At 41.9% G+C, this 24,788-nt stretch overlaps 1 protein-coding gene and 1 pseudogene across 3 annotated transcripts in view; both read left to right on the forward strand.

Annotated features, from left to right (window-relative positions):
• The window catches only part of THSD4 (thrombospondin type 1 domain containing 4), a 1,349,728-nt gene that overhangs the window by 1,198,698 nt on the left and 126,242 nt on the right, over positions 1-24,788 (forward strand). The gene's annotated exons all lie outside the window — the stretch shown is intronic.
• LOC138673807 (translocation protein SEC63 homolog) overlaps positions 1-24,788 on the forward strand; it is a 77,915-nt pseudogene that overhangs the window by 37,770 nt on the left and 15,357 nt on the right.

Below are 24,788 nucleotides of genomic sequence, written 5' to 3' on the forward strand. Positions count from 1 at the left end.
CCAAATGAAAAGGCAGCCCCCCACATATAATGACTGTTAGCAAGATGAAAAGACAAACGTAGGGATGAAATAGATTCAGCAAAGTGAGGCCCGATATTCTAGATCAGGGGTCCCCAACTCCAGTCCTCAAGGCCCACCAACATGTCATGTTTTCAGGATTTCCTTTGCAGTGCACAGGTGATGCAATTATTACCTGGGCAAGAGTAAGGAAATCCTGAAAACATGACATGTTGGTGGGCCTTGAGGACTGGAGTTGGGGACCCCTGTTCTAGATAGAGCGAGGATAGCAGAGAGAACTTTGCAGTCTACAAAAAACCCTAAAGCAAAAAACCACGCAAAGGGGCAAAAAGACCCACCGTGCCGAACTAACGGCACGGCGGTGCACCCTTTGCGTCTCAGAGCTACCAGCAAAAACGAATAGACAAGCTGGACAGAAAAAGTAGCAACAAAAGCAAAAAGCACTTATCTAAGCAGAGCAGCAGGCCACAGGAAAGATCCAGAAGCTCAGGTCCAACACTGGAACATAGACAAGGAGCAAGGAAGACAGAATCAGGTGGAGTTAAATAACAAAGCAGCCAACGAGCTCACCAGAACACCTGAGGGAGGAAGCTCAGAAGCTACAGTACCACTTGTGACCACAGGAGTGAATTCAGCCACAGAATTCACAACAGTAAAGGTAATCAGTAGACAGTGCTATAATTAATACTCGATGTATAGAGAAAAACAAAACGTAGTCCACTCATTGCACACAGACCCAGTGTGTACCATGTTATAAATAACAAGGCTAAATGAGCCGTATATACAGGTCCGTGAGCAATAAAGAGGACGCCATAGCCTTATAACAGTATAACCACTAAAGTGCCTAAGCAGCAAGTATATACCCACATGATGGAGAGGAACCAGGAGTCCACCACACCCGACATGCGTTTCGCAAGGAAAGGCCCCTTGACGAAGCATTTCCTCGCCTTTTGCGACATTAAGTCTACAGAGCAGCAGCTTTTCTTCCACTCTAATCTGTTGATGGGTGTGATTGCTGATGTCATGCTGATTGACAACTGGCTCCCCGCTGCCTAATTGCAGAAAGCTGGCTGTCAATCAGCATGATGACAACAGTCACATCCCATCTACAGAGCAGCTCTTCTCTGTTGATGTGAAGCAGCTGAATCTCCAGCAGGAGTAGCTGTTGATCATGTAATTTTTAGGCTGCTAGTAAAAAATATAATAGTCTTGGACAACCCCTCTTATGTAGATATCCCATACATGGGGTTCAGATGTAAAAAACCCCATACATATTATAGTCTGTTCACATGTTTATTTTTTGTGGATCAAATGTTCACAGGAAAAATAAAAAATATAGACATTTGTGATTTAACCCCTTCCCGACCTGTGACACAGCGTATGCGTCATGAAAGTCGGTGCCAATCCGACCTGTGACGCATATGCTGTGTCACAGAATGATCGCGTCCCTGCAGATCTGGTGAAAGGGTTATCTCCCATTTCACCCGATCTGCAGGGACAGGGGGAGTGGTAGTTTAGCCCAGGGGGGGTGGCTTCACCCCCCCCATGGCTACGATCGCTCTGATTAGCAGTTTCACTTTCAACAGCCAATCAGAGTGATTTGTAATATTTCACCTAAAAAACTGGTGAAATATTACAATCCAGCCATGGCCGATGCTGCAATATCATCGGCCATGGCTGGAAACACTTATGTGCACCCACCCCACCCCACCGATCGCCCCCCCAGCCCTCCGATCTGTGCTCCGCTCCCCTGCGTCCTGTGCTCCGCTCCCCCGTCCTCCTGTCCGCTCCCCCCGTGCTCCAATCACACCCCCCGTGCTCCAATCAAACCCCCCGCACTCCGATCCACCCCCCCGCACAGCGATCCCCCCTGTGCTCTGATCCACCCCCCTGCACAGCGATCCCCCACCCCGTGCTCCAATCCACCCCCCCGTGTTCCGATCCACCCCCCATGCTCCGATCCACCCCCCATGCTCCGACGCCCCCCCGTGCCCTGATCTTCCCCCCCTTATACTTACCTAGCCTCCCGGGATCCGTCCGTCTTCTTTCCTGGGCGCCGCCATCTTCCAAAATGGCGGGCGCATGTGCAGTGCACCCGCCGAATCTGCCGGCCGGCAGATTCGTTCCAAAGTGAGTTTTGATCACTGAGATATAACCTATCTCAGTGATCAAAATAAAAAATAGTAAATGACCCCCCCCCCCTTTGTCACCCCATAGGTAGGGACAATAAAAAAAATAAAAAAAATGTTCCCACTAAGCTTGGGGTAAGAACTAGGGGTAGGGTTAGGGTTAGGGGTAGGGTTAGGGTTATGGTTAGGGGTAGGGTTAGGGGTAGGGGTAGGGTTAGGGGTATGGTTAGGGTTTCGGTATGTGCACACGTATTCTGTTCCTCTGCGGATTATTCTGCTAAACCGCTGTGGATTTATCGCGGATTTACCGCGTTTTTTCTGCGCATTTTACTGCGGTTTTGCAACTGCGATTTTCTATTTGAGCAGTTGTAAAACCGCTGTGGAATCCGCAGAAAGAAGTGACATGCTGCGGAATGTAAACCGCTGCGTTTCCGTGCAGTTTTTCTGCAGCATGTGTACAGCGATTTTTGTTTCCCATAGGTTTACATTGAACTGTAAACTCATGGGAAACTTCTGTGGATCCGCAGCGTTTTCCGCAGCGTGTGCACATACCTTTAGAATTAGGCCATGTGCACACGGTGCGGATTTGGCTGCGGATCCGCAGCGGATTGGCCGCTGCGGATTCGCAGCAGTGTTCCATCAGGTTTACAGTACCATGTAAACCTATGGAAAACCAAATCCGCTGTGCCCATGGTGCGGAAAATACCGCGCGGAAATGCTGCGTTGTATTTTCCGCAGCATGTCAATTCTTTGTGCGGATTCCGCAGCGTTTTACACCTGTTCCTCAATAGGAATCCGCAGGTGAAATCCGCACAAAAAACACTGGAAATCCACAGTAAATCTGCAGGTAAAACGCAGTGCCCTTTACCCGCGGATTTTTCAAAAATGATGCTGAAAAATCTCACACGAATCCGCAACGTGGGCACATAGCCTTAGGGTTAGGGTTGGAATTAGGGTTGTGGTTTGGGGTGTGTTGGGGTTATGGGTGTGATTAGGGTTATGGCTACAGTTGGGATTAGGGTTAGGGGTGTGTTGGGGTTAGTGTTGGAGGTAGAATTGAGGGGTTACCACTGTTTAGGCACATCAGGGGTCTCCAAACGCAACATGGCGCCACCATTGATTCCAGACAATCTTGTATTCATAAAGTCAAATGGTGCTCCCTCACTTCCGAGCCCCGACGTGTGTCCAAACAGTGGTTTACCCCCACATATGGGGTACCAGCATACTTAGGACAAACTGCGCAACAATTACTGGGGTCCAATTTCTCCTGTTACCCTTGTGAAAATAAAAAAATGCTTGCTAAAACATCATTTTTGAGGAAAGAAAAATTATTTTTTATTTTCATGGCTCTGCGTTGTAAACGTCTGTGAAGCACTTGGGGGTTCAAAGTGCTCACCACATACTAGATAAGTTCCTTGGGGGGTCTAGTTTCTAAAATGGGGTCACTTGTGGGGGGTTTCTACTGTTTAGGCACACCAGGGGCTCTGCAAACGCAACGTGACGTCCGCAGACCATTCCATCAAAGTCTGCATTTCAAAAGTCACTACTTCCCTTCTGAGCCCCGACGTGTGCCCAAACAGTGGTTTACCCGCACACATGGGGTATCAGCGTACTCAGGAGATACTGGACAACAACTTTTGTGGTCCAATTTCTCCTGTAACCCTTGGGAAAATAAAAAATTCTGGGCTAAATAATTATTTTTGAGGAAAGAAAACGTATTTATTATTTTCACTGCTCTGTGTTATGAACTTCTGTGAAGCACTTGGGGGTTCAAAGTGCTCACCTCACATCTAGATAAGTTCCTTTCGGGGTCTAGTTTCCAAAATGGGGTCACTTGTGGGGGGTTTCAACTGTTTAGCCACATCAGGGGCTCTGCAAACGCAACGTGACGCCCGCAGAACATTCCATCAAAGTCTGCATTTCAAAACGTCACTACTTCACTTCCGAGCCCCAGCATGTGCCTAAACAGTGGTTTACCCCCACATATGGGGTATCAGCATACTCAAGAGAAACTGGACAACAACTTCTGGGGTCAAATTTCTCCTGTTACCCTTGGAGAAATTGCCCAACAAATTTTAGGATCCATTTTATCCTGTTGTCCATGTGAAAATGAAAAAATTGAGGCTAAAAGAATTTTTGTGTGAAAAAAAAGTTCTTTTTCATTTTTACGGATCAATTTGTGAAGCACCTGGGGGTTTAAAGGGCTCACTATGCATGTAGATAAGTTCCTTGGGGCGTCTAGTTTCCAAAATGGGGTCACTTGTGGGGGAGCTCCAATTTTTAGGCACACGGGGGCTCTCCAAACGTGACATGGTGTCCGCTAAAGAGTGCAGCCAATTTTTCATTCAAAAAGTCAAATGGCGCTTCCTCCCTTCCAAGCCCTGCCGTGCGCCCAAACAGTGGTTTACCCCCACATATGAGTTATCAGCATACTCAGGACAAATTGGACAACAACTTTCGTGGTTCAGTTTCTCCTTTTACCATTGGGAAAATAAAAAAATTCTTGCTGAAAAATCATTTTTGTGACTAAAAAGTTAAATGTTCATTTTTTCCTTCCATGTTGCTTCTGCTGCTGTGAAGCACCTGAAGGGTTAATAAACTTCTTGAATGTGGTATTGTGCACCTTGAGGGGTGCAGTTTTTAGAATGGTGTCACTTTTGGGTATTTTCAGCCATATAGACCCCTCAAACTGACTTCAAATGTGAGGTGGTCCCTAAAAAAATGGTTTTGTAAATTTCGTTGTAAAAATGAGAAATCGCTGGTCAAATTTTAACCCTTATAACTTCCAGCAAAAAAAAATTTTGTTTCCAAAATTGTGCTGATGTAAAGTAGACGTGTGGAAAATGTTATTTATTAACTATTTTGTGTCACATAACTCTCTGGTTTAACAGAATAAAAATTCAAAATGTGAAAATTGCGAAATTTTCAAAATTTTCGCCAAATTTCCGTTTTTATCACAAATAAACACAGAATTTATTGACCTAAATTTACCACTAACATGAAGCCCAATATGTCATGAAAAAAAATCTTAGAACCGCTAGGATCCATTGATGCGTTCCTGAGTTATTACCTCATAAAGGGACACTGGTCCGAATTGCAAAAAACGGCAAGGTCTTTAAGGTCAAAATAGGCTGGATCATGAAGGGGTTAACCTGAGGAAGGGATTAGTAACATAGTCTGATGAATAGGTCTATGAAAAACTTGGAAAGCACACTGATGTTAGTTTCATCCATGTGCTTTCTGTTTTTCACTGACTACTTTCAAGGAGAAGCTTGAAAATCTTCCATATCTTCAATCTGTTTATCTCTAATCCTCTCCACGACAGTACCACAGGAGGTTGCTTCCCCATCCTAATTAGGATCAGGAAACACAAGAGGTTTAAACAGTGTTTTTCCTGTCCCTAAGGGTACCGTCACACAGTGCCATTTCGATCGCTACGACGCTACGATTCGTGACGTTCCAGCGATATCTTTACGATATCGCTGTGTCTGACACGCAGCAGCGATCAGGGATCCTGTTGAGAATCGTACGTCGTAGCAGATCGTATGAAACTTTCTTTCGTCGCTGGATCTCCCGCTGTCATCGCTAGATCGGTGTGTGTGACACCGATCTAGCGATGCGATCTAGCGATGCGTTCGCTTGTAACCAGGGTAAACATCGGGTTCCTAAGCGCAGGGCCGCGCTTAGGAACCCGATGTTTACCCTGGTTACCAGCGTAAATGTAAAAAAAAAAAAACAGCACATACTTACATTCCGGTGTCCGTCAGGTCCCTTGCCGTCTGCTTCCCGCACTCACTGACTGCCGGCCGTAAAGTGAAAGCAGAGCACAGCGGTGACGTCACCGCTGTGCTGTGCTTTCACTTTACAGCCGGCAGTCACTGAGTGCGGGAAGCAGACGGCAAGGGACAGACACCGGAATGTAAGTATGTGCTGTTTGTTTTTTTTTACGCTGGTAACCAGGGTAAACATTGGGTTACTAAGCGCGGTCCTGCGCTTAGTAACCCGATGTTTACCCTGGTTACCTGGGACTTCGGCATCGTTGGTCGCTGGAGAGCTGTCTGTGTGACAGCTCTCCAGCGACCACACTACGATTTACCTACGATCACGGCCAGGTCGTATCGCTGGTCGTGATCCTAGGTAAATCGTATAGTGTGACGGTACCCTAAGGGATGAAGAGATTTTCTTTCTGAAAGGCTGGACCAGCGAATAGTCACTCTAATAATTTACCTTTATGCTAGGCAATCAGGGTCGATTGTCCCGTATATTCCTCCCTGAGCTGCTTGCTTCCCATTGTGGGACTGCACCATCCTCCGGCGCTGACTGGTAATGTTGGATGATGAGGAGTGGCTGGGGGCCTCCTGTAGCTCCCCAGCGAGATAGATCATCTCCCCTCTCTCAAGTGAAGACTTCACTGATGCAGTGTGTTAGGAGCCGGGATTCTTCCGTAAGCAGGATGGATCCCGGGCCTTGTCTGCCTCTGCAGTCTCCCATCCTGGGATTGTTGCTTAGCACAGACTTCGGTCCCAGCATCTTCCACTGGTATACAGATGCAGCCCTACCCCTGGAGTCTAAGCTCAGAAATCATCTTACTGAGCATGTCCATGATGTGGCACCTTTTCATTGGTGCTTGAAATCTGACTGCTCTGGTGATGTGGCAGCTACGGATTGGCCAGCGGGCAATGTCAGCATGAGTGTTTGGGGTGGAGCCTAGTGCATAAAAGGCTTCCAGCACTGCATGCGGGCATGCTAGCGTCATTGGCATTTGCGTGTGTGTGTGGATACCACTCTGCACGTTTGTGTGCCTCTCTTTACCAGTTACTGTGTGTTTAGACAGGCAGTGCAGGGTGAGTAAACCCCCATTGCCTTAGTATCTGTCTGTGATCGTGTGTGCGGTTAGCACAGCTGAGTAACAGAGCAAGCCCAATTGGAGCTCCCCCAAGGGCAGTGGGGCACTCGGTACCGTGTCCTTCGGTTCTCAAGGGGGATGTTACGGTGGCTGACCCGGTCCGTGGCCCTCGGGAGGTCCGTTGTTAAAGGGAAAGGTCTTTGAAGGGGAAATGTTCATGACGCCACCTGTGGTATTCGGTCAGGGTGACCGACCCTGCTTTAAGGGGTCCACTGGGGTGATTTTATGGCAGCTAGATGGTATACCTTCCCACAGGTGAATTATATCCCCAGGGCTTCCCAGTGTGTAGATGGTGGATGGTGTGAAGCGCAGTGAAGAACGGAGACACAAGGTTGCAGTCTCTTTACCTTTTACTGAAGGCTTCAGCATCCACAGTCCAGAGCACAGATCACAGGGCAGGCAGAGTCTGGTCGGTTTGGAGGCAAATCCAGAGTTCCCTTATCCAGGTGGAAATCAGTAGCCTTCCTCTAGCGCCTAGGTGTTGTAGTACCTTATTGCTGAGCCTCTCATAAGGTCCTCACAACTGTTGTAGATGTTCTAGATGTTATGTCTCTCTCTGTCACCCGGATGGATAGGACAACCCATATGACCGGTGGCCTGAGGCTTTTTACAGGGACTCTAGCACGCCCCGACCTCACATGGGTGCCACCTTGCCTCCTGGGTATGGGGCGGATTAGTAACTTGCAATTAGCTGTCCTGCCGGTCTCTGGAGCAAGGCATAAAGGACTGTTGCTCCCTCGGTATTCCGGCTACCGGATCCTGCGCCTCAGAAGTAGGTAGCCTGTGCAAGGCAGAACTCCTGGTTTCCACTCCTTTTGCTATGGCTTCTTCTCACTCTCTACAATACAGTTCTATGTTCATGTCCTTTCTTAGGAACTGTCACACGTGGGGCAGGCGCAGCTCCGTGACCTTCTGTCTAGGCCTCTGACAGGATCCCACCCCTATAAGGGACCAACTACCTGAGCCGAAGCTCAGCCAGCATCTGCCTGGGCAAAGCTCAGCTAGCTTCTGCCTAACTTCCCATCCAAGCCACCAGTTTTACCCAAGTGTGAAGAGTGCCCTAATAAATAGGAGCATAGCTCCCCCTGGTGGACTGGAGTATGAAATGTGTTGTATGCTTGTGGTACCTGGTAAAGAGATCTCCTTTATTGCCTCCAAACGTAACATCACTCCCCCTAGAGGAAAATGACATTACTGCAATGACCAGGACCCTGGGGCGCTGCACAATCACTAGCCTAGACTTTCTTGGGAGAGCAATAGAGTTCCACACCTAGTTTGCCATTTGCTTCTACCTCTGCGGGTTTAACAGGGTATTTTCTTACATTTTCTGTGCCACTCGGTGGTTAGCTGAGTATTTATCTCTGCAAGGTGGACCCCGGTTTGCGATTGCATTTTATAGTTTAAATTAATTTAGTGCAATCCGCCAACCCTAACACAGTGTCTTCTAGAGCTTCTCCTGCAGGCCTGAGCATGCATAGGAAGTGAAGACCACCGCCGAATCAGTGACGTCACTTCCGGCATGCGTTCCACGATGGAACGCACTGCTGTTTTGAGGGGAAATTTGAAATCTCAAATTGGGAAAAGGCTCCCAGAAGACAGGACCTGATATTTCATTGGTTACTGAAGATGGAAGACCAAATCAAGGGAGGTATTCCTAGAGAAGATCTTCTGGCCTCATCATCCCTTTTGCCGAAAGCAGCAGGATTCCTAGCGGATGCCTCTCCTGAATTGGCCTGCAGAATGAACTTTGGCTCTCTCTAACACCACTAGAAGAACACTTAGCATAAGAATGCTGTGGGGGGCCGGATGGCAAATTGGACCTTGATGTTGGAGGTCGAGGGCTGGCGGAAGGGTAAGAGGTTCCTCTGAATTCAGAGGTTTCAGAGCCCCAAACCAGCTCCTTTTTGGCAAGAGAGAAGTGATCAGAATGGTTTTGACCCTGTCCGTTCTAATATTATGTAAAGTCCTTGGCAATAATGGATGCATAAGCCCACCTGAAGTTCCATGGGTGAGTGAAGGCATCCGCCCTTGAATGGGTTTCATTTGGACCTATGGAAATTTAACTATATACTTTTCCATCAAGAGAATGCCAAGAGTGTGCAAAGCAGTCATCAAAGCAAAAGGTGGCTACTTTGAAGAACCTAGAATATAAGACATAATTTCAGTTGTTTCACACTTTTTTGTTAAGTATATAATTCCACATGTGTTAATTCATAGTTTTGATGCCTTCTGTGTGAATGTACAATTTTCATAGTCATGAAAATACAGAAAAATCTTTAAATGAGAAGGTGTGTCCAAACTTTTGGTATGTACTGTATATATACTTTTTTTCCCTAAAATACAAAGGAAATGTGTCATCTTTAACTTTAGGTCTTTTAGAGATCATTTAATATTCAACTTGCTTAACTGTTCAAAATAATAGCAATTTTGACTAGGGGGTCAAACTTTTACATGCCACCGTATATGTACAGTGGGATCTACAATATCCATTACCTTACCCCATAATGGCAGGTTAGGGGAACAGCAATGGTTTTTATTTTCAATTTTTATTTGACACCACATACATGGAGAAAAAGGAAAATTTATGAACACTGAAGGGAAGGGATGAACTTCAGAAGAACCTTACACGTTACAGACCTCACTAAGTGGAGAAAGTAGCATTAAAGGGGTTATCCAGTCTAAAACGACAAGTTTCTTGTCTCTCTATGTGACTGCAGACTTGTAAATTTTCACATCAAGCACACTGTCCGCTGTGAGGATTCTCTGGTTCTGGTGCCAGGAAAGGCGGTCATGTGAAAGTAAGTATGTGATATGCATGCTCCCAGCCATATTCTAACTAAATGGGCATCGCCTCGCTCAATGCAAGTGTATTGACTAAGTCCAGAAACAGTCTAGTTGGAAAGTGGCTGCAATCATGCATAGCGTAGTCTTGTGGTCACATGACCTCCATTTCCAGCGCCGGCCCCAGAGAATCTTCACAGTGCACAGTGAATGCGATGCGAGGATTAACAAGTCTGCAGTCATGTGATGACTGCAGACTTGTAGTTTTAGGCCGGCCTAACTCTTTAAAGAATAGGCTGTAGTTGAATTTTTATAGGCATTCATAGATAAGGAGGCGTAAGTAACTATGAAAGACTTAATCCAAATTCATAAAGTACCAATGACTTTTTGTTAAATTGCTAAACATCAGGCTAACCTATCAGCTCTAAAATATTTTACAAAGTTTGGTCGAGATAGTTGACTAACTGTTTAATTACAGTATGATATCTTTCTCAGAATGTTAGATGTTCTAGGGTCCTAAGTAAACGAGACTACATTCAATTGCAAATTTTTTGGATCAAATTAATATTTCTTCTTAATGTTTTAGAAAAAAGTTCTTAATTATCAAATTTTTAGTTTTAGTATGAGTCATAGCTTCCACCAGAGGAAAAAAAGCAAGGAAGAGAAATATAAGGTTTATGAAGAGAATTATGCCATTGCACATCATATTTTTCTACAAGGAATGCTTGCTCTATGGTCCTGTTGACTTATTACAACCATTAATATTTTAGTGTATAATCTTTATAATGTTCTTCTCAGTTTTGGTTCTCCACGAAGTTGCTTTTCAATAAAGTTGCTCCGGAGCCCAATTAAAACTCTCTAAATGTTAATGTTGTTCTTATAGTTTCCAATGGCCAATGCCAAGTACTGGAGAGAGTACGAATGTAATGAATATTATTTTAAGCTTAAGAAAAAGATTTATATCTGTGATGTCAGTCTCTATTGGAATAAAAAATGTTAAAAGAATGAGATATATCTGCCATGAAAAACACAGTACAAAGTTACAATTATCTTGTAAAGCCATATTTCTCAAGCTGCAGTTCAGAAGCCACAAGCAATTTCTCGTTAACTTCAACCATCTCTTTTTTTCCTGGATAATTTAATTGCCTCCTATCAGCCTGGCTGCTCTTGCAAGAAATCTTGGCTTATACTACAGTATAACACACAGAGGAAAGGTATTGTTGCTTTTAATATCTACAGAGATATGTACAGGTTTTCTTTGCAGTTCAGCTCATCAACGAATGATTAAGACTTGTAGTCACTGTGATAAATGCAGATAGGTTTCATGAATAAGGATTGTCAACCCCAAAAAGTATCACAAATATGGGTAAATTCATAGCAAGAACTATAAGATTGTACCAGCATTTCCCATATGTGGTAAAATATTTTTTTTGGTGGGACACACAAGAGGCTAAATTATGTAGGCATTGTTTAGCAGAAAAGTAGGTCTTTATGCCATGCACTGGAAGTTATTCCCAAAATACATTATGGTAAAGTGGATCTAACATCATACTATAATGTATAGTAGGTAGAGCTTGGAAGAGAGCCAGAGAGTTTAAAAGGTTCCGGCCTGTAAGATTTATTGAAGTCACTTTGTTTTTTTGTCTTGTTGTATTTACTAACATTTTTTGTTCCAAATCCTTCAATCAGTCCTTATTTTGTTTTTAACTGTTTTTATGACCTTTTTAAAGCAAAGGTTCAGAAACCTTTCACAATGATGCATTTTTGTCTAAAGAATGCTCCAAAGTTTAATCCCTGCCAGAAACCTTGGTCCAGGCAAGTCTTGGAGTGAGATGTGTCAAAGAAATGCAACATTTGGTAAAAATCACATCTGTCTAAACCATTTGGGTAAACAAAGTTATTTAGGAAAAATTTAAATTGACAAAAAAGAAAGACAATTTAAGAAATAACAGAAGTCTTATGGAGGATAAGGTTCATATTATAAAGCAACTTATAAAGAGCAATTTACTTGAGCTTGTTCTCATTTTTATTGATGATTATATATTCACAAATCATTGTCTGTTAGGTCTGAAATCAAACATTTTGATATATTGCAAAGCCTTCGGAAAATAGCATTTTAAGAATCTACATATGGAGATTGTATAGCATTTTAAATTAATTGTATCTTAAATTTAAATGGACTCAGTTAAACATTTTATTTGCTAAAAAGTTTAATTGAATGAACTACTTGATCCTAAGACCTCCTGGGTGAGCAGTCCAAATTCTCTCTGATTAAACACCTCATTTTGAAATTAGAGTGTATTTTTTTCTTAAAAATTAGAATTAGATTTAGAACCTGAATATAAAGGCACATTTTTGAGTTCACAATTTTAACCATCTAAAAGCTTTTGGTCTGGGCTTTTTATTTAAAAGTCACTTAAGCAGGATTTTAAGTAACGAATCCTATAATTAATTTCTCATTTAAAATTAACTGCCTAATTTTAAATTTATATTACCTCAATAATTATGTTTTGCTGGTGAGCTTCTGGAATTTAATGTACCCTGCCAATATAAAGGCTCTACCTAGTGGCGACCACCCACTGTGTGGAGGTGATGGTTTTTGCAGCTTCAAAATACTATGCTATCCGAAACAGGCGATATAGGTTAAATCAAGTCATATGTGATTCAGTATTTTTTATGATAACTGAGAGATGTTTCACAGATTACATATGAATTGTTCTGTCTTAATACACGTTGATACAGTGTGTGATCCGACATACGGCATAAACCACTTCTGTCTCCCAAATAAGCAGACTGTTCTCTGTAGTCTAACTTGTTTATTGGTAAACATGAGCGTGGTAAAACTATAAGAATACAAATGATATGGATAAGTATTGGGTAAAATAATAGCACAGCTGATACTTTACAACTAACAGAAAGGTACACAGGATGATGCCACTTCTATATAACTACATGCAGTAGGTCACTGATAATACATTCCCTATGTACTGGCTGCTATACAATAATCACAATCTGTACAATACTATATTACAAGAACAGAAGTAACAATCTTACCGGATAAACTTAACCAGGATGGCAAGTAAATAGATGGTTCCAGCACAGCACATAGACACGTGTGTCCCAGGAAGTACACAGGAAAGTTATGGAGTCTCTCTCCCAGCATACCTTGGTACAGTCCCACAATGCAACACTCTAATTATTACTAAAACACAGGTTATAAATTTAACCACCACTAGATGGTGCTATAACACAGCAAACCAAAACACTAATAGTAGTGAACTTTTTAATGCATAATACGAACACCCTGTCCTTCCTAGAATGGACAGAACATGACTTAAGAAACAATTTACTAATGTTACTTATGTTAAACCTTCACTTTCTTTATGACTTCCATATTTTTACTACTAGCTAACTTCTACTAAAATTCATCATAAAAATTGATCCCCATAGTAGTTTCCAGTAGATTACATTTTAGTCTCGATACATTGAGTATAGCATTTCATACGCCTGTCTTAATGATGGTCATTCAAGAGATATGCCGAATTCATTAAGAAGCTCAAGCCAATTAGTTGCATCTTATTAATGACGTGCACCTCGCCAGAAATGTTACTTCGGTCGAAGACTGGAGTACATATCTGGCGCAGGCTACGCCACTAAAAAGGTGTAATTTCTTAAGAATTTTTATCCACCAGTTTTGGACATGTCCATCCTACCCACGCCTCAACCATTTTTACAGATTGGCATAAAAACACAAAGTTTCACAGTCTTTGCAAATTTTCAAATTGTGCAAAAATGTAGCTGTTTTCAAAATGTTTTATTCCAGAAAGCTGGCAAAATATTTTGATTAATCTGGCACTTTGTATCCAGCTGCATCAGTTTAGACACCAGAATTCCTTCTCAAGCCACACAAAAAGCAGTGCTTGTCACAGTTCACTCTTTAGCCACTTTTATCATTTGTCACATATGACTCAGGCAAAAAGATATTGGTTACAACTGATGATCATCACATATTACAAAAACATATTTTTAGTTTCATATTTTTATGAGCAGTCACCGAAAAATATATAAATCCTCTTAATTTTTTTCTTAAATAGTAATATGTTTAAAAACATATTTTTAAATCCATTTTACTATTGTCCAGTCTTAAGATTCAGAGGGCATATTATCGGTTACTTCAAGTAAGTTAATTATATTTATGCCTATGCCACCCACAGTTGTAATGATTTTTAAAAGTACGCACCCACTTAAAGAAAACCTGTCAGCATGATTTAGCACTATAAAGTAATGCAATGGCGATAATGGCACTGTGATGCTGATTAATCTGATACCTGTTGTTTAGGAATCCCATCAAGTAAATTCATTCTGGATGCCCAGAAGACTTGATTAGATGAAAACTTTAGAGGATGATTATTCAACAATCACACATTGGATTCCATCATAGCAGGTAACAGATTAATCAGCTTCACTTCACCATTATGGCCATGTCTTTAATTTATAGTGCTAAATCCTACTGACAGGCTCTCTTTAAGTTGGTGTGTTCTATTTAATTTACTTTGTACAATGGCTATTATGTAAAAGAACATCGTTTAGCTAAGTCTTTACTGCCTGTGGCCTTATTGATTGAGCTATAGAAAAGTTTTTATGTTTTGTTTCTGTGCATTCACACTCTTTTTGAGTTTTAAATGTGGAAAATAAATGTATTATATTGTTCTATTAATATTAATTTACTTAAGCTGTTTATGCTTAAGTTCCTATTTACATAATCACATTATAAGAACAGTACTTTCAGTAACTACATAAGAGATGAAACAAGTCTCTAATGTATTTGTTGCCCATGTTCCAGTCTTCATTTGCCTAATTAAATATCAGTTACAGTAACATTTCAAAGAGGAGTGAAGGCAAAATAATATGCGGTTCAGTATTACCACTAAATGTGCCAGATGCTGAAGGTGCTCTGCATTTGGCAATTTGCCCTTTTCTCAACACCTGGGGCAGGTGTCACTTTATAATTTTCCTTTAATTGTATAATACCAGGTTTCATTAAATCTGTGTAAGTTAATATAATTACCTTGTGCCTGAATTCTTTCAAAACAAAATAAAGCCTTTTTAATTCAACATTATTTTGGTAGGTACTTAATACCTTAATTATACAGTATGTGGTCTGAAATACACACTTAAAAAGCATAATAGAACATTTAATAAATGTATGTTAACCCCAAAGCGACCGCCGATACGCCTTTTAACGACGGCCGCTAAGGGTACTTAAACCACAGCACCGTTAATTAACGGCGCTGTGGAAAAAGTGTATAGCGCCCCCCAGAGTCGGATTTTCTTTGGGGTCTCGGCTGCCGGGGGTAGCCGAGACCCCAGAGAACATGATTCGGGGGGTTTTGTACCCACCCCGCATTTGCGATCGCCGGTAATTAACCGTTTACCGGCGATCGCAAAAAAAAAAAAAAACGCGATCTCTTTTTAATTTCTCTGTCCTCCGATGTGATCGCACATCGGAGGACAGAGAAAGGGGGTCCCAGATAGCCCCCCGATACTTACCTATCTCCCCCGGTGCTCCTCGTGTCTCCCGGTGGGCGCCGCCATCTTCAAAATGGCGGGCGCATGCGCAGTGCGCCCGCCGGCCAGCCCCGCGAGAATCTTTGGGGTCTCGGCTGCCGGGGGTAGCCGAGACCCCAAAGAGCATGATCGGGGTCGGTTTTACCGACCCCCTGTTTTGCGATCGCCGGTAATTAACTGTTTAGTAAAGTGTAATTCTCTGTCCTCTGATGTGATCGCACATCAGAGGACAGAGAAATAGGGGGGTTCGGGGACCCTATCATACTCACCTGTGTCCCTGGATCCTCCTGCTGCTCCTCCTGGCCGCCGGCAAAAGAAAATGGCGGGCGCATGCGCAGTGCGCCCGCCATCTGTCTCCATCTGCTGGCCGGCAGGAGAACAGCAGTTGGGGCTAAAATTAGGGGTAGGGTTAGGGTTAGGGGTAGGGTTAGGGGTAGGGTTAGGGGTAGGGTTAGGGGTATGGTTAGTGGTAGGGTTAGGGGTAGGGTTAGGGTTAGAGGTAGGGTTAGGGGTAGGGTTAGGGGTAGGGTTAGGGGTAGGGTTAGGGGTAGGGTTAGGGGAAGGGTTAGGGGTAGGGTTAGGGTTAGGGCTAGGGTTAGGGGTAGGGTTAGGGCTAGGGTTGGGGCTAGGGTTGGGGCTAAATTTAGGGTTAGGGTTGGGGCTAAATTTAGGGTTAGGGTTGGGGCTAAATTTAGGGTTAGGCTTCTTTCACACTTACGTCGGTACGGGGCCGTCGCAATGCGTCCGACGCACGTTGTGAAAATTGTGCACAACGTGGGCAGCGGCTCTAGTTTTTCAACGCATCCGCTGCCCAATCTATGTCCTGGGGAGGAGGGGGCGGAGTTACGGCCACGCATGTGCGGTCAGAAATGGCGGATGCGACGTACAAAAAAAACGTTTCATTGAACTTTTTTTGTGCCGACGGTCCGCCAAAACACAGCTGATCCAGTGCACGACGGACGCGACGTGTGGCCATCCGTCACGATCCGTCGGCAATACAAGTCTATGGGCAAAAAAAAGGCATCCTGCGGGCACATTTGCAGGATCCGTTTCTTGTCCAAAACGACGGATTGTGACGGATGCCAAACGACGCAAGTGTGAAAGTAGCCTTAGGGTTAGGGTTGGGGCTAAAGTTAGGGCTAGGGTTGGGGCTAAAGTTAGGGTTAGAGTTGGGATTAGGGTTAGGGTTTGGATTAGGGTTGGTATTAGGGTTAGGGTTGGCATTAGGGTTACGCTTGGGATTAGGGTTAGGTTTGGGATTAGGGTTAAGGTTAGGGTTGTGATTAGGGGTGTATTGGGATTAGGGTTAGGTTTAGGTTAGGGTTGAGATTAGGATTAGGGGTGTGTTGGATTTAGGGTTTTGATTAGGGTTATGGTTAGGGTTGACATTAGGGCTGTTTTGGGGTAAGGGTTGTGATTATGGTTAGGGTTAGTGATTAGGATTATGGATCAGGTTGGGATTAGGGTTAGGGGTGTGTTGGGGTTAGGGTTGGAGCTAGAATTGGGGGGTTTCCACTGTTTAGGTACATCAGGGGGTCTCCAAACACGACAGCCAATTTTGCGCTCAAAAAGTCAAATGGTGCTCCCTCTCTGAGCTCTGCCGTGTGCCCAAACAGTGGGTTACCCCCACATATGGGGCATCAGCGTACTCAGGATAAATTGGACAACAACTTCTGGGGTCCAATTTCTCTTGTTACCCTTGTGAAAATAAAATCTTGGGGGCTACAAAATCTTTTTTTGTGGAAAAATATATATATATATATTTTTATGACTCTGCATTATAAACTTCTGTGAAGCACTTGGGCATTCAAAGTTCTCACCACACATCTATATAAGTTCCTTGGGGGGTCTAGTTTCCAAAACGGGGTCACTTGTGGGGGGTTACTACTGTTTAGGAACATCAGGGGCTCTGCAAACGCAACATAACGCCCACAGACCATTCTATCTAAGTCTGCATTCCAAAACGGCGCTCCTTCCCTTCCGAGCTCTGCCGTGCGCCCAAACAGTGGTTTACCCCGACATATGGGGCATCAGCATACTCAGGATAAATTGGACAACAACTTCTGGGGTCCAATTTCTCCTGTTACCCTTGTGAAAATAAAAACTTGGGGGCTACAATATCTTTTTTGTGAAAAAAAAATATTTTTTATTTTCACGACTCTGCATTCTAAACTTCTGTGAAGCACTTGGGCATTCAAAGTTCTCACCACACATCTAGATAAGTTCCATGGGGGGTCTAGTTTCCAAAATGGGGTCACTTGTGGGGGATTTCTACTGTTTAGGCACATCAGGGGCTCTCCAAACGCGACATGGCGTCCGATCTCAATTCCAGCCAATTCTACATTGAAAAAGTAAAACGGCACTCTTTCTCTTCCAAGCTCTGCGGTGCGCCCTAACAGTGGTTTACCCTCACATATGGGGTATCAGCGTACTCAGGAGAAATTGCACAACAACTTTTGTGGTCTAATTTCTCCTGTTACCCTTGTAAAAATAAAAATTTGTGGGCAAAATATCATTTTTGTAGAAAAAATGCGATTTTTTTTTCATGGCTCTACATTATAAACTTCTGTGAAGTACATGGGGGTTCAAAGTGCTCACCACACATCTAGATAAGTTCCTTAAGGGGTCTAGTTTCCAAAATGGGGTCACTTGTGGGGGGTTTCCACTGTTTAGGCACATCAGGGGCTCTCCAAACGCAACATGGCGTCCAATCTCAATTCCAGCCAATTCTACATTGAAAAAGTAAAACGGCGCTCCTTCACTTCCAAGCTCTGCGGTGCGCCCAAACAGTGGTTTACCCTCACATATGGGGTATCAACGTATTCAGGAGAAATCGCACAACAACTTTTGTGGTCTAATTTCTCCTGTTACCCTTGTGAAAATAAGAATTTGTGGGCGAAAAATCATTTTTGTGTAAACAAAAGCGATTTTTTATTTTCACGGCTCTACGTTATAAACTTCTGTGAAGCACTTGGGGGTTCAAAGTGCTCACCACACATCTAGATAAGTTCCATAAGGGGTCTAGTTTCCAAAATGGTGTCACTTGTGGGGAGTTTCCACTGTTTAGGCACATCAGGGGCTCTCTAAACGTGACATGGCGTCTGATCTCAATTCCAGCCAATTCTGCATTGAAAAAGTCAAACGGCGCTCCTTCACTTTTAAGTTCTGCGATGCGCCCAAAAAGTGGTTTACCCCCACATATGGGGTATTGGCATATTCAGGAGAAATTGCATAACAAAATTTATGGTTACATTTCGGTTTTTACTCTTGTTAAAATAAAAAAAATGGTTCTGAATTAAGATTTTTGCAAAAAAAAGTTAAATGTTCATTTTTTCCTTCCACATTGTTTCAGTTCCTGTGAAGCACGTAAAGGGTTAATAAACTTCTTGAATGTGGTTTTGAGAACCTTGAGGGGTGTAGTTTTTAGAATGGTGTCACACTTCATTATTTTCTATCATATAGACCCCTCAAAATGACTTCAAATGTGATGTGGTCCCAAAAAAAATGGTGTTGTAAAAATGAGAAATTGCTGGTCAACTTTTAACCCTTATAACTCCCTAACAAAAAAAATTTTGTTTCCAAAATTGTGCTGATGTAAAGTAGACATGTGGGAAATGTTATTTATTAACTATTTTTCGTGACATATCTCTCTGATTTAAGGGCATAAAAATACAAAGTTTGAAAATTGCCATATTTCCGTTTTTTCATAAATAATCGCAAGTAATATCGAAGAAATGTTACCACTAACATGAAGTACAATATGTCACGAAAAAACAGTCTCAGAATCAGCGGGATCCGTTGAAGCGTTCTAGAGTTATAACCTCATAAAGTGACAGTGGTCAGAATTGCAAAAATTGGCTCGGTCATTAAGTACCAAATTGGCTCTGTCACTAAGGGGTTAATACAATGTATGTTTGTTGCTCAGAATATGAGTTTTGACAGTTTAATAGAAAAATAGTAAAATTTGAAAGTCCTCAGTGGTTGATACATTTTAATGGCTAATGGCCAACACGGTACAAAGATAGGCAGATTAATAACAATTTCAGAAGAGCATTACCAATTATGCATATAGTCATATTTGTATGCCTCGCCAACAAACTAAATATTTCAAAGGGTATATTACTGGCAAACCACAACAAGAAAAAAACCTTAAAAAATTATTTTATTAGATATACACTAAAATCATCAGAGTAAATTTTGATTTAAAAATATATATTACCAACACCAGGGCTGGGTGAAGCTGTCAAGATTGGGTCAAAAGATATGATAATGAGGGTATCAGTTCATAGAGTGACCCTGAAGGGCTCCTAGTAAACCAAAAAAGGTCAGGAAATTCAAGGGAAAAGAAAGTGGTCACTAGGGAGCGCTGTGAGGGTCACAGTTAAAATTGAAAGCAAAAGGTCCACTGCAGCTCCAGCCGTTAACCTTCTAGGAGGATATAAAATGCAGTAAAGAATAGTAATAACGGTCCTAGGAGCACTGGAAATAAGACCAAAACAAGGATTTTAGTGTTGAACCACAACGTGTTTCAAGGATAAACCGTCTTCATCAGGTGGAAGACGGTTCACCTGATGAAGACAGTTTAACTGTTGAAACGCATTGTGGTTCAACACTAAAATCCTTGTTTTGGTCTCATTTCCAGCGCTCCTAGGACCGTTATTACTATTCTTTACTGCAAAATAGGTCAGGATACACAAACATATTAGGCTCAATGTCCACACACCAAAGACAGCACAGATAAGTGACCTATTATGGTGTTTTCTGTAAGATAATTTACTGCATTATGAACCATGACTTGAATGCTATGGCACTAGGTTGTGCTGTCTTCGGTGTGTGGACATTGAGCCTAATATGTTTGTGACTCCTGACCTATTTTGGCTTATTTAGCAATCTATTTTACTGCAACAGTGCGGCATTAGTTTGTCCCTATTTGGGACAGTAGGGTCTTGTGATTTGTGACAGACTATAAATTATCCAGCATGTTAATTAACTTTATTAATAATGTTAACATGAGGGCACTCTAGTGAGACTATGAAATTAATGATTTTTTGATATTTATTATGATTTACCCATTATGCTTTTTTGGGATATTAATGGTGACCTCAATATCTAATGGCACCTTAATATGTCATGGTTATCAGGTGTTAATGCAGCAAGTCTCTATCTAACTTACCATTTATGCTGGCCTGATTATTGAAAGTGATACTATTTAATCACGAAATCGTCGATTCTTTTGAGGCCACAGTCTGATATTTATCGCACTTTTTGCATATTTAGTTAGAGCCTTGTGTGAATGGTGTTGGGTTTGGGCGTGGGTAGCTGTTAGGGATGCTTTAGGGTCAGGAGGGACAGTCGACGAGGAGTGGGGGCGCCATATCGACTTTAGGGTGCCAACCTCCACTGTCAGGAAGGGTAAGCTTACTAGGAGCCCTTCAGGGTCTCTCTAGGAATTGATACCCTCATTATCATATCGTTTAACCCAATCTTTACAGCTTTACCCAGCTCACGTGTTGGTAATATATATTTTTAAATCAAAATTTACTATGAAGATTTTAGTGTATATCTAATAAAATAATTTGTAAGGGTTTTTTATTGTTGTGGTTTATTTGTTGTATGCCTATATACTCTATTAGAAAAAAAACGAGCATAGACCTTTCTAAATATCTTATCTAGATGATTTTATTTTTTTACATTCGTGTTCATATAGGCCCATCAGAGTACCATAGGAATCTTTGATGGGCCTAGACTCTAACACAATAATGGGTTCCAAAGGTCCAGCAGAAGACAACCTTTGTAGCTAATTATTTAAACTAGGGTCCACTTCCTAGGAGTCGGTTCATAGATAATGCATTCAATTTTCTTGATTATGAGTTCTGTATGTGCAATGCAAAAAAAAAGAAAAATCAGAATAATTTTCTCTTGTGGACCAAGAGTACCTCAGTCCAAAACCAGTTACATTGTACACCAAATTGTTGTGCATCATTTTGTCCTGGGTTCAAATTTCACTTTTGATTTTGAATGGTATGCTCTCTCCATGTTTGTGTGGATGTCTTCTGGATACCTAAGTTTCATCCCGTACTCCAAACACACATTTACAGGGCTTTTAGACTATGAGCCCAAAGAGGGGTAGTGAATGGTAAAAATGTTGTTATGGGTGCTGCAAAACATGTTGGTGCTATTTGAGCAAAAATAAATAACTATTTTCAACCTCGAATGAGTCAATTTTCCAAATTCCTGTGGTCAGCTACTTCTCCATGAGTATACCTGCTTTCAATGTAAAAGTCATAGGAAGGATATGGACCACTCCTACCTTCTGTACACTGTCTCACGCCTCTACTTGTCATTATTGCTGTGTGATGTTTTTTATTGTGTTTCTATTGTGACAATACTCTGAGGGCCAGTAATGGGTTGTTAAAGTCATATAATGCAAAATACTCATTGATTGGAAATGTTCCACAATTACTTGGAAGCCATTTCAAGGAATAGCTGTCCATGTTTTACATAGATGTGCCATATGGGTTCTCTCTTCTCATGAATAGACCATCCTGAATGACATCCATGTGTCCTAATGGAATATATGGACAAGAGTTGTCTTTATGTGATATCCCCTTTAAAATGTTTTCATCAAAAGTAGAGCATGAAGACAGAATAGAATAAAGCACGGTTTTTGTATGAGCCCCGAAGGTGGTAGAGTCTGGTGAAGGATACACTTTATTGACATTTAGGAACAAATGGCTGAAAAGTGAAATGAAATCCCACACTTTTCAGCTGTCCATCTCTACAGAATAGTGTAGTTCGTAAAATAGGCACAATGCTCTTTCCCACATACTCTGGTTTCTTCCTATTTTATTTTATCACGATAAGATCACAAATTATCCAGACATCGTTCTAAAGTTCCCTTATGAAGTATCAACAGATCCTCTAGTAGTCTTCTGGCCTCACTTTGTTAAAAATGTTCAGTTGTTCAGCTGATACAATAAATGCTCAGATTACTTGGGGAAAATTATGTGAGAGAATTACATAAAAATCACCTTACCAGTACTGAGACATGTTCCCATTACAAGATATGAGAATGGCTGGTTAAATAATACATATCAGCTATCGGATTTAAACAGGATATGGAGTGTTTATTACATGTATGAATAATATTATGTCTACTGCAGACTTTAGGGTACATGATTAAAGGAAATTCAGCCATAAATTTTGTAAAGTAATACACGCGAAGATTATCAGGTCTTTTAGTACAGTTAACCTCCACTGATGTCATATATAGACTAATGTACATAGCGTCGTACTGGATGGTAAGAAAGTTGATGTTAAATCTGAATAAGAGGAATGTGTCAATGACACATAGGGATCCTCCTGATGGACTCAATATTGAATATAATTTATATAATTATTCTTTAACAACAAAATTTATTTTCTGCCGAATTTTTTTCCAAGCAGTAAATTATTAGTGATGAGCGAGTATACTCATTGCTAGGGTTTTCCTGAGCACGCTCGGGTGGTCTCCGAGTATTTGTGAGTGCTCGGAGATTTAGTTTTTGTCCATATAGCTGCAAGATTCATGGCTGCTAGCCAGCCTTAGTACATGTGGGGTTTGCCTGATTGCTCGGAAATCTCCACCTGTATTCAAGCTGTCTAACAGCCGCAAATCATGCAGCTGAGGCAACGAAAACGAAATCTCCGAGCGCTCACAAATACTCAGAATCAACTCGAGCATTCTTGGGAAAACCCGAGCAACAAGTATACTCTCTCATCACTAGTAATTATCTTTGATATTTTAATCTCTAATATGGACGAATGCTGAGTCCTGAATATGGAGAACAGGGAGAGGATCTGGAGAGTTTAATGGGATTTTGCTAATTTTTACCCCTTAACCCTTAGCTTTTTTTGGTTTTGGGTTTCCCAGAAACAAAACTTTTTATTTTTTTTGTCAATATGGCCATGTGGGGGCTTATTTTTTGTGAGACGAGTTGTTCTTTTGAACGACACCATTTGTGTTACCATGGCATGTACTAGAAAACGTGAAAAAACATTCCAAATAAAATTGCAAGAAAAGTGCAATCCCACACGTGTTTTTTGTTTGGATTTTTTGCTAAGTTAACTAAATGCTAAAACTGACCTGACATTAGAATTCTCCAGGTCATTACAAGTTCATAGACACCAAACATGTCTAGGTGGTGAAAAAAAATTCAAAACTTTGGCTAAATAAATAAATAAATTGCGCAATTTTCCTCTACCTGTAGCATCTCCATTTTTCGTTATCTGGGGTTGGGTGAGGGCTCATTTTTTGCATGCCAAACTGACATTTTTAATGATACCATTTTGGTGCAGATACGTTCTTTTGATCACCCATTATTGCGTTTTAATGCAATGTTGCAGCGACCAAAAAAACGTAATTCTTGCAATTTGAATGTTTTTGGTCATTAAACAGCCACGCTCCTGCAGCATCAGTTAGGGCCAGTGCTTGCACCAGCACCAGTGGCGTAACAAGAGTCTGATGGGCCACGATGCAAGACTTGGCCCAGGTCCCCTTTGATATCCACATATGTCCCTCCTTATGTCCCTTATTTTTGGGCCCCATCCTGGTATATATGTCCCTTATTCTGGTATATATATAGTACAGACCAAAGGTTTGGACACACCTCATTTAAAATTTTTTCTGTATTTTCATGACTATGAAAATTGTACATTCACACTGAAGGCATCAAAACTATGAATAATAATAATTTAATAATAATAATTTTATTTATATAGCGCCAACATATTCCGCAGCGTTTGACAAATTATAGAGGGGATTTGTACAGACAATAGACATTACAGCATAACAAAAATCACAGTAGATACCAAGAGGAGTGAGGGCCCTGCTCGCAAGCTTACAAACAATGAGGAAAAAGGGGAGACATGAGAGGTGGGAAGTAACAATTGCTTTCATTGTTTTGACCAGCCATAGTGTAAGGATCCAGTGTTCATGTAAAGCTGCATGAACCAGTTAACAGCCTAAGTATGTAGCAGTACATACACAGAGGGCTATTAACTGCATAAATTGTATGAGGAACCTGATTTTGGTTTAACTTATATGAATGGGCAACACAGGGATAATTAGGTTAATGCATTAATCGTATTATCCTGGGTAGTGCATTCCAAAGAATTGGTGAAGCACGTGAAAAGTCTTGGAGACGGAAGTGGGAGGTTCTGATAATTGAGGATGCTAAACTCAGGTCATTAGCAGAATGGAGAGCACGGGTAGGGTGGTAGGCTGAGACCAAGGAGGAGATGTAGGGTGGTGCTCAGCCATGGAGCACTTTGTGAATGAGGGTAATAGTTTTGTACTGAATTCTGGAGTGGATGGATAACCAGTGTAATGACTGGCACAGGGTAGA

This window comes from Ranitomeya imitator, chromosome 4 (genome assembly GCF_032444005.1).
Source record: "Ranitomeya imitator isolate aRanImi1 chromosome 4, aRanImi1.pri, whole genome shotgun sequence".
NCBI classification, from domain to species: domain Eukaryota; kingdom Metazoa; phylum Chordata; class Amphibia; order Anura; family Dendrobatidae; genus Ranitomeya; species Ranitomeya imitator.